This window comes from Trichosurus vulpecula, chromosome 2 (genome assembly GCF_011100635.1).
Source record: "Trichosurus vulpecula isolate mTriVul1 chromosome 2, mTriVul1.pri, whole genome shotgun sequence".
Classification (NCBI taxonomy): Eukaryota; Metazoa; Chordata; class Mammalia; order Diprotodontia; family Phalangeridae; genus Trichosurus; species Trichosurus vulpecula.
The window spans coordinates 438,175,490-438,191,492 of NC_050574.1; positions in this window are offsets into that span (position 1 = coordinate 438,175,490).

Below are 16,003 nucleotides of genomic sequence, written 5' to 3' on the forward strand. Positions count from 1 at the left end.
CACAAAAAAGTCAAAGCTTCTACATCAAAAGCCTCCAAGAAAAATATGAATTTGTTGCAGGCCATGGAAGAGCTCAAAGAGGATTTTAAAAATCAAGTAAGAGAAGCAGAGGAAAAATTGGGGAGAGAAATGAGAGTGCTGCAAGAAAATCATGAAAAACAAGTCAACAGCTTGCTAAAGCTGTTGCCCCCAAAATACTGAAGAAAATAGCACCTTAAAAATGGACTAACTCAAATGGCAAAAGAACTCCAAAAAAGCCAATGAGGAGAAGAGTGGTTTAAAAAACAGAATTGGCCAAATGGAAAAGTAGGTCCAAAAACTCACTGAAGAAAATAATTCCTTAAAAATTAGAATGGAGCAAATAGAAAGCTAATGACTTTATGAGAAATCAAGAAATTAAAAAACAGAACCAAAAGAAGGAAAAAAATAGAAGATAAGTGAAATATCTCATTGGAAAAACCACTGACCTGGAAAATAGATCCAGGAAAGATACTTTAAAAGTTATCAGACTACCTGAAAGCCATAATTTAAAAAAAAGAGCCTAGACCTCATCTTTCAAGAAATTATCAAGGAAAACTTCCCAGATGTTCTAGAACCAGGGGATAAAATAGAAATTGAAAGAATCCACCGATCGCTTCTTGAAAAAGATCCCAAAAGGAAAACTCCTAGGAATATTGTAGCCAAATTTCAGAGTTCTCAGGTCAAGCAGAAAATATTGCAAGCAGCCAGAAAGAAACAATTTGAGTATTGTGGAAACACAATCAGGATAACACAAGATCTAGCAGCTTCTACACTAAGGACCAGAGGGCTTGCAATATGATATTCTGGAGGCCAAAGGAGCTAGAATTAAAACCAAGAATCACCTGCCCAGCAAAACTGAGTATAATATTTCACAGGAAAAAAATGGACATTTAAATCCAGTCTCAGACACTATGTGTGTATCTATGAGACCATGGCCAAGTCTCTAAACTTGTTTGACTCAGTTTCTCATCTGTAAAATGAGTTGGAGAAGGATATGGAAAACCACTGCAGTATCTTTGCCAAGAAAACCTAAAACAGGGTCACAAAGAGTTGGACAGGACTGAAATGACACAACAACAACAACAACAACACCTCAACCCAGAATTGAATCCTCCTAGGATCTTAAATGTAGAGCTGAAAGTTACCACAAAGGCCATCTAACCTAACGCCTTCACATTATAAGTGAGAAAACTGAATTCCAGGGAAGGTAAGCAGTTTGTTCAAGGTTACACAGGTGGTAAGTGCTAAAAGTTGGATATGAACCCATTGGATCCAGAGCTGGTGGTCTTTCCAGTGTACTAGTCCCAAAAAAAGGCAAATATTTCACAAATACTTGTAACAAATTTAACATTGTATCCTGGTAGTAGCTTTCATTTCTTCTAGGAGAAGGAAGGTTTCTGTCCTTATCTATTTTCCTGAACTAATCTTGGTTATTATAATAACTTCTTTTTAATGGTCTTTTCATTCACAATATTTTGGTAATTTTGAATATTATTTTCTGGTTATAACAGAGAGGAAGTTTTCACATACTTATGAAATGTCCCTTATTTGTGCCCATATGATTTCCCTAACTACATCATTATCACCAGTTTCCTTAATTATCACCTGTCATATATAAACATATATCAGACTTTCTATTAAACTTCTTTGAAATGCTGTACTTTCACTTGGTTCCCAAGTATACTTGAGTGCTCTGTGGACTGCGTTCTATAAAGCCTTGCTTACTGCCTAGTCACTAGCCTGAAGTGAGTTGCAACCATTTGGTTAATGGCCCTTGATTGGAAGAGCACTGTCTATAGGATTTCTGCTTCTGTTTTCATGGCAGAATCCTAAAAAAATAAATCTGTGTGTCTATGGTCGATTAGGATTGTGCCTGGATTCTGAGTTCTTAACATATAAACTATCGTTTTTGCATATTTTTCCTATATAATTCTGAGAATAGAGTTGTGGCTTCATATTTCCCTTAAAAACTCTAAACAATATTTGGTTAGATCATCTATTTATTTTTGTTTTCAAATATAAGCACTATGGAAGAGAAAAAGAGACCGAGGCAAATATTCAAAATGCCAGCTATATCAACGATAATTCAAAGTGACAGAAATAAGTCATTCCCAAATGTCAACTCGATTCATATAATATATGGGCTGGTCCTGATGTCCTACACTGGGCAGGACCTTAAGGGCATTACTGCTAAGCCCATTGAATCTGGAATGCTGTACCTTCTCCCTCTTTCTTATACAGATGTTGTGGTTTGGACTTCATTAATGCGGAGTCTAGTCTCCAGGAAGAAGATGAATAGGTTCCCTGTTCTCATATCCTTTGGTTCACTATATTTTCACCTAGTATATATTTACCTGTAATTTAGGACATGGCTCATCCCTCAAAATGAGAAGTGAAAAGGTATTCAATGTACAATACTAATTATAGGAAAGGTAATTCATCCGTATATACAAAGCAAATTACAGACATAAAAAATTCCTTGCACACATTGACAGAACTTAAAGAAGACTTGATAACTTGTAACTACTATTAAAACTTTATAACTACTGTTACAATCTGCTGAAAAGTTGATACTTAAAACATCAAAACTTGGAAGAAGTTTTTAGGAAAACTAATCAGGTTTTTAATATTTTTCCTTAGTTTTGTACTGTCAGATCAGCTCCTAATACTCGTCAGCTGGTAAAAATACAAAAGCTTGAGCAAATTCTGTTGTTGGTACTGAAGTAGTAGCCTGCAGCCTGTCATCATTCAACTCCAATCTGATTGCACACTGAACCTCTCCAATTCACAAGGCTGCTTCCAAGCCTAGATACATTCATCTGGACATAAGTTAAATCATCTCCTAAGATCAGGAAACAACAAACACAAAGTTAGGCAACCAGGTTAGCCTTGTCCAGTCAAGATATATGTTTTAGATAATATTTACTTATGGCTGCATATAGGCCAGGGTGAGGGATAGAAAAACCTGATCCTTACCCTCTTTCCACCCCCACCCCTTGGCCAAATACAGACCCTTTCCCGGAACAGTTCAAAATAAATACCATTGCTTTTTAAAGCATTCAGAAAGGAAGAGAGAGGCTGAGGGGGAGGTAATTCACTTTTATATATCTACTGAATCATCAGCTCTCCTGCCTCTGTGGGCCATAAGGGATCTCTTTATCATCTCAAATTGCAAGTGTTTTGGCTATGATTCACACACACACACACACACACACACACACACAGATAGAGAGAGAGACAGAGAGAGACAGAGAGAGAGAGAGAGAGAGAGAGAGACAGAGACAGAGACAGAGACAGAGACACAGAGACAGAGACACAGAGAGAGTTAGCTGTAGTCCTCAAACCATTAACGTAGTTTACCAGAACCACCAATGGCAACTTTGAGCATGCTCCATTGAATGGCCCTTGTAGACCAATTAAACTTTACTATATAGAGAAAGTTAAGAACAAGCTGCTCTATGAACTTAAATTTTTCTGATGATTCATTTTCCCCTTTCAGTTCTTTCATACCGTTCCACTTTATGGAGTGGAAGTCCTATAATAGTGGCAGGTTAATGTAATGGAAAAAAAGATTGGATTTGGAGTTAGAAGACTTGGTTTCAAATCCCAGTTCTGTACTCAAAGTCACCCTATGGCCTTGGGCCAGTAACTTTATCTCTTTGGTCCCAGATAACTCATCTGTTGAATGAGGAAGGCTGAAGAAGACCTAAGAGATCCCTTTGAGCTCTAAGTCTGAATCCATTGTCTCTCTATACAATCTTTACAAAATTTTCCTAGTAAGCTGTTAGCACAAGATCACCTTAAACATAATTTAGGGTAGACAGTTATCCACCTGGTATATGAAAGAAGGCAGGAAATTGCTTTTGCATAAATATGGTCACCATCTCACAGTCTTCCAAGTTAACAAAATGCTTCCTTTGGAGAGTCAACAAATAAAGCTAGACCATCAATCACTCATACTTCTGTGTGAATTAGTTTAATGAGATACCTCCCCCCCACCCAACATCCAGATAAAGTGCTGAGGCGATTGGAGTTTTGATATGGAAATGAAGGAAGAAAAGAAAAAGGAATAATTTTGAGGCATGGGATGTTGCCCAATTGTAGGAAATAGATGCTGAATTGGAGAACAGGGGGTTTTGCCACCAAAAAGAAGAAGATACTATGAGATATGGGGGAGTGAGGTGGGAGAAACCATGATGCCAGAATAGCAGGATGCAGTACAGTGAGCTCTCCCCACACCCAAATGCCTCTAAACAAATCTAGAAAATGCACCTGACTAAATGTTGATGGGAAATCCAAAAGGAGGTCACAGTGAGTCCTTTTTGCACCCCATGTTGGTACAAAGAGACAGAGAGGTTTGTGGGAACTAGGTATATGAACTGGATAGTAGTGGCCATGCAAAAAAACTCTACCATAGGGAGAGCCTGTGCCTCGGGGCATGAGGAAGCCACAGATCCATAGCAGGTTACTGTAATGGGAATAATTACCAGTTCCCAGGTATGTCCCTGACTATGCAGTTCCAATTCACAGTCCTAGAGCAGACTGGGGAGAAGATATGTTCCTAGTGGTTGAGGTCCTGCTAAGCAACAGCTACTGGCCCTAGGCGGCATATCATTCAGAAGCAAGCAAATGTGGTGTATTTCTGACTCCCAGTAGCACAGCAAGATCTCAGTTCCAGTTTCTCTAGCCCTGTCTGAAGCCTGAAGAGGAATAACCCTGGCAAGAATTTGAGATCAAAGGGGATCTTCCACTCTGTCTCTGAATCGGCAGAGTTTTTTAGCTGGCTGGCAGTAAGTCCAGCAGCAGTCTGTTATTGCTGAGACTCAAACCAAGGTGAGAATCTTTCAGAGCTCAGAACAGGACAGGGTTATTGGCAGCACTCAAGTTTTGCCCTGGATCAGATCATTTTGGAAGCACTGAAAACTTATAATCCCCAGCTTGGTATGTCCCTGAGGTCCTGGAATAGCACAGCACTGAAGAAGGCAGCAATAAAACCAGTCCAGACTTTCCCTCCAGAAGTACACAGAACCTAGGTCTAATATCACTTCTGAATTCAGGAAGTTGACTGTTAGAATGAGTAAACAAACAAGAAGAGTTCCACCATAAAAAAAAAAAAAACAGAAAAACTGCTATGGTGACAGAGAAGATCAAGACACAAACCCAGAAGAAGAAAATGACTCCAAACCTTATATAAGTGAAGCCCCAGAGAAAAAGAGAGCTTGGGTACAAACTCAACTAGAACTCCGGAAAGAAATGAAGCAAGAGTTTAACAAAAGTTTTAAATGTTTTGTCAAGGAAATGAGAACATAAAAGGGGAAAAATGGGAAAAATGAAAGCTATCAAAGAAAGGATTGAAAAGGGAATTAACAGTTTGTCAGAAGACTACAAAATCTTTGGTAATCAGCATGTTCCCTGAAAATAAGAATGGACGAAATCAAAGATAATGAAAAGACAACAAAAAAATATCAAAACAAAATCAAATGACTGAAAAAATAGAAGAAAATGTAAGATATCTCAAAAAAATAGCTACTGACCTGGAAAACAAATTGATAAGAAAAAAGGTTAGGGATCATTAAACTAGATATGATGCTTAGAGAACCCTAGAGAATCAACTAAAAGACCATTCAAACAATAATTTCAGCAATGTTGCAGGATAGAAAATAAGCCCACATAAATCATCAGCATTTCTATATATTACCAGGAGAGCTCAGGAGGAAGAGATAGAAAGAGACATTTCATTTAAAATAATTACAAACAGCATAAAATACTGGAGATTCCACTTGCCAGTACAAACCCAGGAATACAATTACAAAACACTTTTCAGACAAATACAGATCAAAACACTTAGAGAAATATTAATTGTTCATAAGGGAGTGGGTAGAGAGGAGGCCAAGCCAATATAATAAAAATAGCAATTCCACTTAAATTAATTTATTTATTCAGTGGCATACCAATTAATCTTTCAAAGAATTATTTTATAGAGCTAGAATAAATAATAACAAAATTCACCTGGAAGAACAAAAGATCAAGAATATCAGGGGAGTCAATGAAACACAATCTAAAGGAAAGCAGTCTAGCAGTACCAGATTTTGTACTGTTTTCAAAGTGGTAATCATAAAAAAACAATTAGTGCTGGCTACAAAATACAGTGGCAGATCAGTGGAATAGATTAGGTATGAAATATACAGTAATCAATGACCATAGTAATCTATGTTTAATAAACAAAAAGATCCAAGCTTTGGAGGCAAGAACTTATCTGTTAGAGTAAGAGGAGCATGGAAATATTTACCTGTCAAATATATGGATAAGAGAAGAGTTTGTGACCAAATAAAAAATAGAGAGACCAAAGGAAGAAAAATGGATAATGCTTATTATTGATGACATGAAATTAAAAAAGGTTTTGCATAAATAAAACCAATGCAATAAAAATTATAAGGAAAGCAGGAAACTGGGGGGAGGGGGTTACAACAAGCTTTTCTGATCGAAGCTTCATTTCTAATATAGGGAACGGAGACAAATTAATAAAAATAAGAGTTATTCCCCAATTGACAAATGGTCAAAGGATATGAACAGGTAGTTTTCAGAAGAAGAAATCCAAATTAACAATAGTTATACAAAAATATTTTCTAAATCACTATTGATTAGAGAAATGTGAATTAAAACAACACTGAGAAGCCACCTCACACACATCAAATTGGCTAATATGACAGAAAAGGAAAATCACAAAGACTGGAGGGGAACACAGAACTACTGGAGAGAATGCACTGTTGGTGGAATTGCTAGCTGGTCCAACCATTTTTGAAAACAATTTCGAACTATGCCCCAAGTGCTACAAACTGTGTATATCTTTTAACTTACCAGTGCCACTACTAAGTCTGTATGCCAAAAAGGTCAAAGGAAAAGGAAAAAAAGACCTATATGATGTGTGTGTGTGTGTGTGTGTGTGTGTGTGTGTAAAAGCTTTTTTTGATGTGGCAAAGAATTGGAAATTGAGGAGACACCCATCAGTTGAGGAATGGCTAAACAAGTTCTGGTATATGTGATGGAATACTATTGTGCTATAAAAAAATGATAAACAAGATGGTTTGAGAAAAAACCTGGAAAGACTTCTATGAACTAGTGCAAAATGAAGTGAGAAGAACCAGGAGAACACTGTACACAGTAATAACAATACTATAGTGATACTCAACTATAAATGGGTTAGCTACTCCATGACCATTCCAAAGGACTCATAATGAAAAGTGCTATTTACCACCAGAGAAAGGACTGATGAACTCTGAAGGAAGACTGAATCATACATTTCTCACTTTACTTTTTTTCTTATATGTATAATATGAAAATGTGTTATGCATGACTTTGCATGTATAATTTACATCATATTGCTTGCTTTCTCAATGGGTGGGGCAGGAGCTGAAGGGAGGGGGAGAATTTGGAACTCATAATTTTAAAAAATTAATGTGAAAAATTAATAAGTGAATTAATAAAAAAACAAATAGTTGAACTATCTGAATGCCATGGCGGAAAAAAGCCTAGACATCATATTTCAAGAAATTTTAAAAGAAAAATTCTCAGATATCTTAGAAACAGAGGATGAAATAAAAATAGAAAGAAGGCACCCTTTGAAAGAAACCCCCCCAAAAAAGCATTATAGCTAAAATCCATATTGTCCTGGTCTAAGAAAAAAAATAAACAGCCAAAAAGAAAAACCTCAAACACCAAGGAGCCACACTCAGGATCACAAAAGATTTAGCACCCATGGCTCAACAGAAGAAAGAATTTGGAATACAATATTCCAGAAAGCAATGGATATAGGCTTAGAGCCAGGAATAGCTTACTAAGCAAACTGAGTATAGTCCTTGATGGGCAAAAATGGACCTTTAATGATGTGAGAAATATTTCTGTCTTGTATTTAATAACTAATTATTGTAGTAGGACAGAGGTTTTTCTCCTTTTCCATTTCCTCATTCAGAAACCAACCAGTGTGGGAAATCTCTCTTAAAGATTTACCCAGGCCAAAATCTAATAAAAAAATAAAAGAAGTGCTAGGTTTGGGCATATATAATAGTGTGTTAATAATAATAATAATAGGTGTATTCCTGCTCGTTGTGTTTGCTCAGGCAGGTCTGCAAAAATGTTGATTCTCCCTTTCTTTCAAGACAGGTGATATGGAAATTGATGTCTCATTGACCAAGACCTATATCACATACCCCAAGACTCTCATTTTAATATAACCCACCTCCCATTGTGTTAACCAATCAGAGTTGATTGGCACCCCTCGGGAATACCTACTCTTTGAAGGGCATATAAACTGTGAAGGATGCCGTGAGGGGTGCCATGAGGGATGCCATGAGGGATCTTTTGGGTCTAAGAGAGAAGGCCAAATGACCATCCTTTTACTAATGGTCTTATTAACTGGTCTTATTAACAAAATCATCAAATTATCCAGAAACTGTGTCTCTCAGAATTCTTTAATCATCACAAGGTAAAAAAGGATTTTCTAGTCATTTCTGATGAAAGCACCAGAGCTGCACAGAAACTTTAGAAATTGAACACAGAAGTTGAGAAACATAAAAAAATACAAATAAACAATGATAAGGATATTTAGAAGGATGAACTGCTAGCATTCAAATGTGATGAAACGATACATGTGTCTCCTCTGAACCATAGTATCATAAGGGATCACAAAAGGAGGCTAATTAGAAAAGGCACAGAATGTTTCTGTTATGTCTTCATGATATTAAAAGAAAAATGGAAAGAGAGAGAATGAGGAATACACTAGGAAAGAAGAGTAGGAAGTTTGAGACCAATGATGAAATATCCTCTCCACTTTATAATAAAGAAGTGAAGGTCTCAGGACACCAAATGAAGCATTTTGTGTGTGTGTACATGGCCAGTATACATATTTGTTTTGCTTAAATATATGTAACAGTAGTTTTGTTTTTTTTTCATTCTCAGTAGGCAGGAGGGGCATAGGAGAGAGTGTGAGAAGGCAAATTTTTGCTGATTGAAAAAACAGACAAGGAATTGGAACTCTAGGAAGATGGTGGAGTAGGTTGGAAAATTCCAGGCTCTCCAGATTTCCTCCACAAACAGACAGAACATCTCCTCAAAATGAATGTAGAGCAGCAAAAATAAAAAGGTAAAGCAATTGTCTTCCTAAGACAACTTGAGAGAACCTTAAAAAAGGCGTGACCTCCAAGGGCTGTGGTTTGGCCTGAGTAGAGTGTAGACACCTCTAGGCTGACTCCATTGAATCCACAAACAGCTAGGCCTCAAGGACTTTTACATCACAAACTTTCACCTCATGGCCTCAGGAACTTTCACCTCACAAACTTTCATCTAACAAATAGCAGACAGCTGAGTAGGGGAAGATTGAAGGATCCGCCACTGTTTCCAGATGCCAAGATGAGCAATGCTGACCAGATGTGATCCTGGGCTGTGGCTGTGGGTGAGGAGGAACAAACACACACCTAGTGAGTGAGCAAGAATATTTTCAAGACAGCATGGCTGGGGGGTGGGGTGCTAACTGTGGCTTTGGGGAGGAGAGGAGTGCCTGAAGTTGAGCCTCAGACAGAATTCAGAAAATAACAGTAAGGAGGATCTGAGGTTTGGGGCACCATTATCCACAACTTGGGATCAAAATCTGATTACAATAATAAGAGCTAAGAAAAAAAAAATTTAAATGAGTAAGCAAAGGAGTAAGAATACAATCATAGATAGCTACTATGGTGTAAAAGATCTGAGAAGAAGATAGTGAGGTTAAAAAAAAGCCACTCCTAGCCCAAAGAATAATGTTAAATGTTCACAAGCCAAAAAACATTTTTGGAAGAACTTTAAAAGGACATCAAAAATTAAATAAGAGAGATTGAGGAAAAATTAAGGGAAAAAACCATAAAAACAATCCAAAATAACTATGAAAAGAAATCCAATTGGAAAAAGAGGTCTAAAATCTTCAGGAAGATAATAACTCTTTGCAAACTAGAATTGGGAAAGAGGAATAGAATGATATTATAAGACACTGAGAAACAATGAAACTAGAAGAAAATCTCAAACATCTCAATAGAAAATCAACTGATCTGAACAACATATCAAGGAGAGATAATATAAGAATTGCTAGACTACTGGAAAGTTATGATCAAAATAAGAATCTTGATACAATATTATAAGAAATATAGGAATTACTGTACTACTGGAAAGGTATGATCAAAATAAGAATCTTTATAAATAAGAATAATTATAAGAAATTATTAAGGAAAATTGCCCTGAAATTCTAGAATAAGATGGTAAAGTAGAAATAGGAAAAAATCTACCATTCACCACTTAAAAGAAATCCCAGGAGGAAAACTTACAGGAATGTCATAGCGAAGTTTCAGAACTCCCAGGTTAATGAGAAAATATTGCAAACAATGAGGAAAAAAAATTTAAATACTGTGGGAAAAACAGTGAAGATGTCATGAGACCTAGCAGCTTCTGCACCAAAAGACCATAGGTTTTGGAACATTTTATTTCAAAGAGCAAAAGAGCTGGGGTAGAAGCCACGAATAACTTAGCCAGCAAAGTTGAGTATAATCCTGAATGGAAAAAGAAGGGATATTTAACAAACTGAAAGACTTTCAGGTATTTGTGACAAAAAGATCAGAACTAAACCAAAAATTTGATAGATAAGATCCAGAAGAAATATAAGGGAAAACACTGAAGACTACTTATAAAGGACTCTAAGTTCAAACTGTTTACATCTTGTATATGAAAACATTATCAGTATTTTTAATTGTCATTGTTCCTAGAGTGGTTTGAAATAAACTTTGGGGTTGAGTTGAGTATGATGGGGTGATTGTAAACAGCAAAATTGGGAAGTAAAAGGTAAAAAGGAGTAATTTTTTCATACAAGTAGAGGGTGAAAAGAATTGATACAGAGGAAGCAGGTGAAGGTGGAGGGCTGGTAGTGCTGGAACCTTACACTGGTTGGATTTAGGTTAAAGAGGGAACAACACATACGTCTAAAAGAGTATAAAATTCTTCTAAACTTGTAAAGAAATAAGACTAGGGAATAGGATAAGGGAGGGATTGTCAAAAAGGTGTGTAAATTAAGATTCAGGAGGGAGAGGGGAGAGAATAAGGGAGAGACTCTTAGAGGGGGGTGTAGAATAAGGAATAGGAGAGTAAGGGAAGAGGATAAGTTAACAGAGAAATAGGCTGAGAAGGACAATAATGAGTAAAAATAGGATGGAGGGAAATTCACAAACAGTAATTATAACTTTGAATGTGAATGGGATGAACTTACCCACAAAATGGAAACAATAGAATGGATTAAAAATCAGAATCCAACAATATGTTGTTTACAAGAAATACAATTAAGAAACACACAGAGTTAAAATGGAGGGTTAGAGCAGAATTTATCATGCTTTAGCTGATGCAAAAAAGGCAGAGGTAGCAATAATGAACTCAGAAAAAGTTATGGTTAAAATAGATTTAATTAACAGAAATGAACAAGGAAACCCTAGTTTGATAAAAAGGTACTATAAACAATGAAATAATAACAATACTGAATCTATATGCACCAAATACTATAGCATCTATATTTTTAAAAGAAAAGTTAAATGAATTACAGTGGAGATAGCCCTTCCACACCATGAATTTCCCCATCATGGGTTCGAAATATCATGACTCATCATACAAAACTAAATGGGAATTTTGGGGGAGTTTTGAAGAAGCTGCAGATGACATGCAAAGGCTAGCAGATGACAAAGAAAAAGTTTATAAACTCAGAAAGCATAACATATGCATAGTATTGTATAATATCAACTCAAATTTTATAAAAAGGTAAAATTCAGATTTCTTCTCTGAAACGAAGGGAGAGCCAAAATATTTTATGAGGATTTTCCAGGTTGTGGGGATGCTGCACCCCTTATCCTCATGATGTGCAAGGAATAACTGCACTATAATAATGGGAGGCTTTAATCCTCACCTCTCAGAACAAGATAAAGGGTAATAAAAAATAAATAAGAAAGGAGTCAAGAAAGTGAATAGAATTTTAGATGACTTAGATATGATAGCTATCTAGAAGAAATTGAGTGAAAATAGAAAGAAATACACCTTTTTATCTGTGGCTCATGGTACCTTTACAAAGATTGACCACATATTAGGACATAAAATTTTATAGTTAAAAGCAGAAAAGCAGAAATATTAAAAGTTTTCTTTTCAGATCACAATCCAATAAAATTATATTTAATAAGGGACAATGGAAACATAGTTTAAAAACTAATTGGAGATTAAACAACCTAATCTGAAAGAATGCGTGGGTTAAAGAATAAATCATAGAAACAATCAGCAATTTCATTAAAGAGAATGACAATAATGAGACAACATATCAAAACTTACGGGATACAGCAAAGGCAGTTATCAGAAGAAAATTTATATCTCTAAATGCTTACACAAGTAAAACAGAGAAAGAACAGAGCAATGAATCGGGTATGCAATTAAAAAGTAGAAAAATAACAAACTAAAAATGCCCAGTTAGGTGGAGCCAAGATGGCGGCTAGAAAGCAGGGACTTGCGTGAGCTCCCCACCACGTCCCTCCAAAAACCTATAAAAAATGGCTCTGAACAAATTCTAGAACTACAGAACCCACAAAATAGCAGAAGGAAGCAGGGATTCAGCCCAGGACACCCTGGATGGTCGCTGGATGAGGTCTATCATGCACGGAGTGGAGGGGAGGGGAGCTCAGCATGGGAGGCAGCAGGACCAGCCAGAACAGGAGCTGGGCAGAACAGGCCCTAGCACCCTGAATCAGTGAGATGTGGCAGTTACAAACACCAAAGACAATAGAGAAGATTCGTGGGAAAAGCTGCAGGGGACAGAGTGAAAAGAGTTTGCAGTTTGGCCACCGCCCCAGGGGCAGCGGGGGAGGTGCAGCTACAGAACTACAGCTGCAGTTACTTCTGGCCCCAGGCCCATGTGGTGGGAGGAATTAAGTGACAGATCAGAGCAGGAGTGCAGAGACTGCTGAAGATTTGAGTCAGGTCTGGGTTGGTGGTTCTTGAGGAAGGAGGAGTGCTGGGGTTGCAGAGCTGGCTATATAGAAATAGCTCTGAAATCAATGGCACATCTCCTCAAGCTTGGAACAAAATACTCTTTGCTCTACAAGCAGTCATACCCCGACGAAAAACTCAGGGGTCAAGTTAGTTGGCTGGGCACATGGCCAGGCAGCAAAAACGCACCCAGATTCAGTCTCAGACTTTGGAATCTTTCTTTGGTGAAAAAGAAGACTAAAACATATGGCCTGAAGAAGTCAACAAAGTCCAAGAGCCTACACCAAAAGCCTCCAAGAAAAACATGAACTGGTCCCAGGCCATGGAAGATCTCAAAAAGGAGTTGGAAAGCAAGTTAAAGTAGAGGAAAAATTGGGAAGAGAAATGAGAATGATGAAAGGAAACCATGAAAAACAAGTCAATGACTTGCTAAATGAGACCCAAAAAAATACTGAAAAAAAATATTGAAGAAAACAACACTTTAAAAAATAGACTAACTCAAGTATCAAAAGAGCTCCAAAAAGCCAATGAGGAGAAGAATGCCTTGAAAGACAGAATTAGCCAAGTGGAAAAGGAGGTCCAAAAGACCACTGATGAAAATAGTCCCTTAAAAATGAGATTGGAGCAAGTAGAACCTAGTGACTTGATGAGAAATCAAGATATTAGAAAACAGAACCAAAGGAATGAAAAAGTGGAAGACAATGTGAAATATCTCATTGGAAAAACCACTGACCTAGAAAATAGATCCAGGAGAGATAATTTAAAAATTATTGGACTACCTGAAAGCCATGATCAAAAAAAGAGCCTAGATATCATCTTTCAAGAAATTATCAAGGAGAATTGCCCTGATATTCTAGAGCCAGAGGGTAAAATAGAAATTGAAAGAATCCACCGATCGCCTCCTCAAATAGATCCCAAAAAGAAAACTTCTAGGGACATTGTTGCCAAATTCCAGACCTCCCAGGTCAAGAAGAAAATACTGCAAGCAGCCAGAAAGAAACAATTTGAATATTGTGGAAAAACAATCAGGATAACACAGGATCTGGCAGCTTCCACATTAAGGGACTGAAGGGCTTGGAATACGATATTCCGGAGGTTAATGGAGCTAGGATTAAAACTAAGAATCACTTATCCAGCAAAACTGAGTATCATGCTCCAAGGCAAAATATGGATTTTCAATAAAATAGAGGACTTTCAAGTTTTCTCAGTGAAAAGACCAGAGCTGAATAGAAAATTTGACTTTCAAACACAAGAATCAAGAGAAGCATGAAAAGGTAAACAAGAAAGAGAAATCATAAGGGACTTACTAAAGTTGAACTGTTTTGTTTACATTCCTACATAGAAAGAGGATGTGTATGATTCATGAGACCTCAATATCATAGTAGCTGAAAGGAACATGCATATATGTATGTATATATATATATATATATATATATACACATATATATATATATACACACATACATACATATATATACATACATACATATATACATATATGTGTCTATGTATGTATATATGTAGCTATGTACACACATACACACACACACACACACATAAAGGGCACAGGGTGAGTTGAATGTGAAGGGATGATATCTAAAAAAGTAAAATCAATTTAAGGGATAAGAGAGGAATATATTGAGAGAGGGAGAAAGGCAGAGATAGAATGGGGTAAATTATCTCGCATGAAAGTGGCAAGAAAAAGTGGTTCTGTAGGAAGGGAAGAGGGGGCAGGTGAGGGAGGAATGAGTGAATCTTGCTCTAATTGGATTTGACCTGAGGAGGAAATACCATACACACTCAATTGGGTATCTTACCCCACAGGAAAGAAGGAGGAAGAAGATAAAAAAGGGGGTATGATAGAAGGGAGGGCAGACGGGGGGAGGAGGGAATCAAAAACAAACACTTTCCAAAAGGGACAGGGTCAAGGGAGAAAATTCAATAACTGGGTATAGGTTAGGAAGGAACAAAACATAGTTAATCTTTCACAACATGAGTATTGTGGAAGGGTTTTACATAATCATACGCATGTGGCCTATGTGGAATTGCTTGCCTTCTTAGGGAGGGTGGGTGGGGAGGGAAGAGGGGAGAAAATCTGGAACTCAAAGTTTTAAAAACAGACATTCAAAAACAACAACAACAACAAAAATAAGTTTTTGCATGCTACTAGGAAATAAGATACACAGGCAATGGGGCATAGAAATTTATCTTGCCCTACAAGAGAAGAAGGGAAAGGGGGATGGGAGAGGAGTGGGGTGACAGATGGGAGGGCTGACTGGGGAACAGGGCAACCAGGATATATGCCGTCTTGGAGTGGGGGGAGGGTAGAAATGGGGAAAAAATTGTAATTCAAACTTTTGGGAAAATCAATGCTAAAAACTAAATATATTAAATAAATTTTAAAAAAATAAAATAAAAATGCCCAGTTAAACCCTTAATTGGAAATCCTCAAAATTAAAGATGAGATGAATAATGTTGAGTGTAAAAATGAGCTAATAAATGGAACTAAGAGGTGGTTTTATGCAAACAACAATAAAATAGATAAGCCATTCGTTAATTTGATTAAAAGAGAAAAAATAACTGAATCATTAGTATTAAAAATGAAGAGGGTGAATATAACACTAATGAAGATGAAATTAAAGCTATTATAAGGAGTTATTTTACCCAGTCATATGCCAATAAATTTAACAATTTAAGTGAAACGGAAGAATATTTACAAAAATATAAGCTGCCTAGATTAGCAGAGGAAGAAATAGAATTTTTAAATAGATCTATTTTAGAAAAAGAATTTGAAAAGGCCATAAATGAGCATCCTAAGAGAAAAGCACTAGGACCAGATGGATTTACAAGTGAATTCTATCCAACATTTAAAGATCAACAAATTCCGAAACTAAATAAATATTTGGAATAGTAGGCAAAAAGGGATGCCACTAAACTCCTTTCATGAAACAAA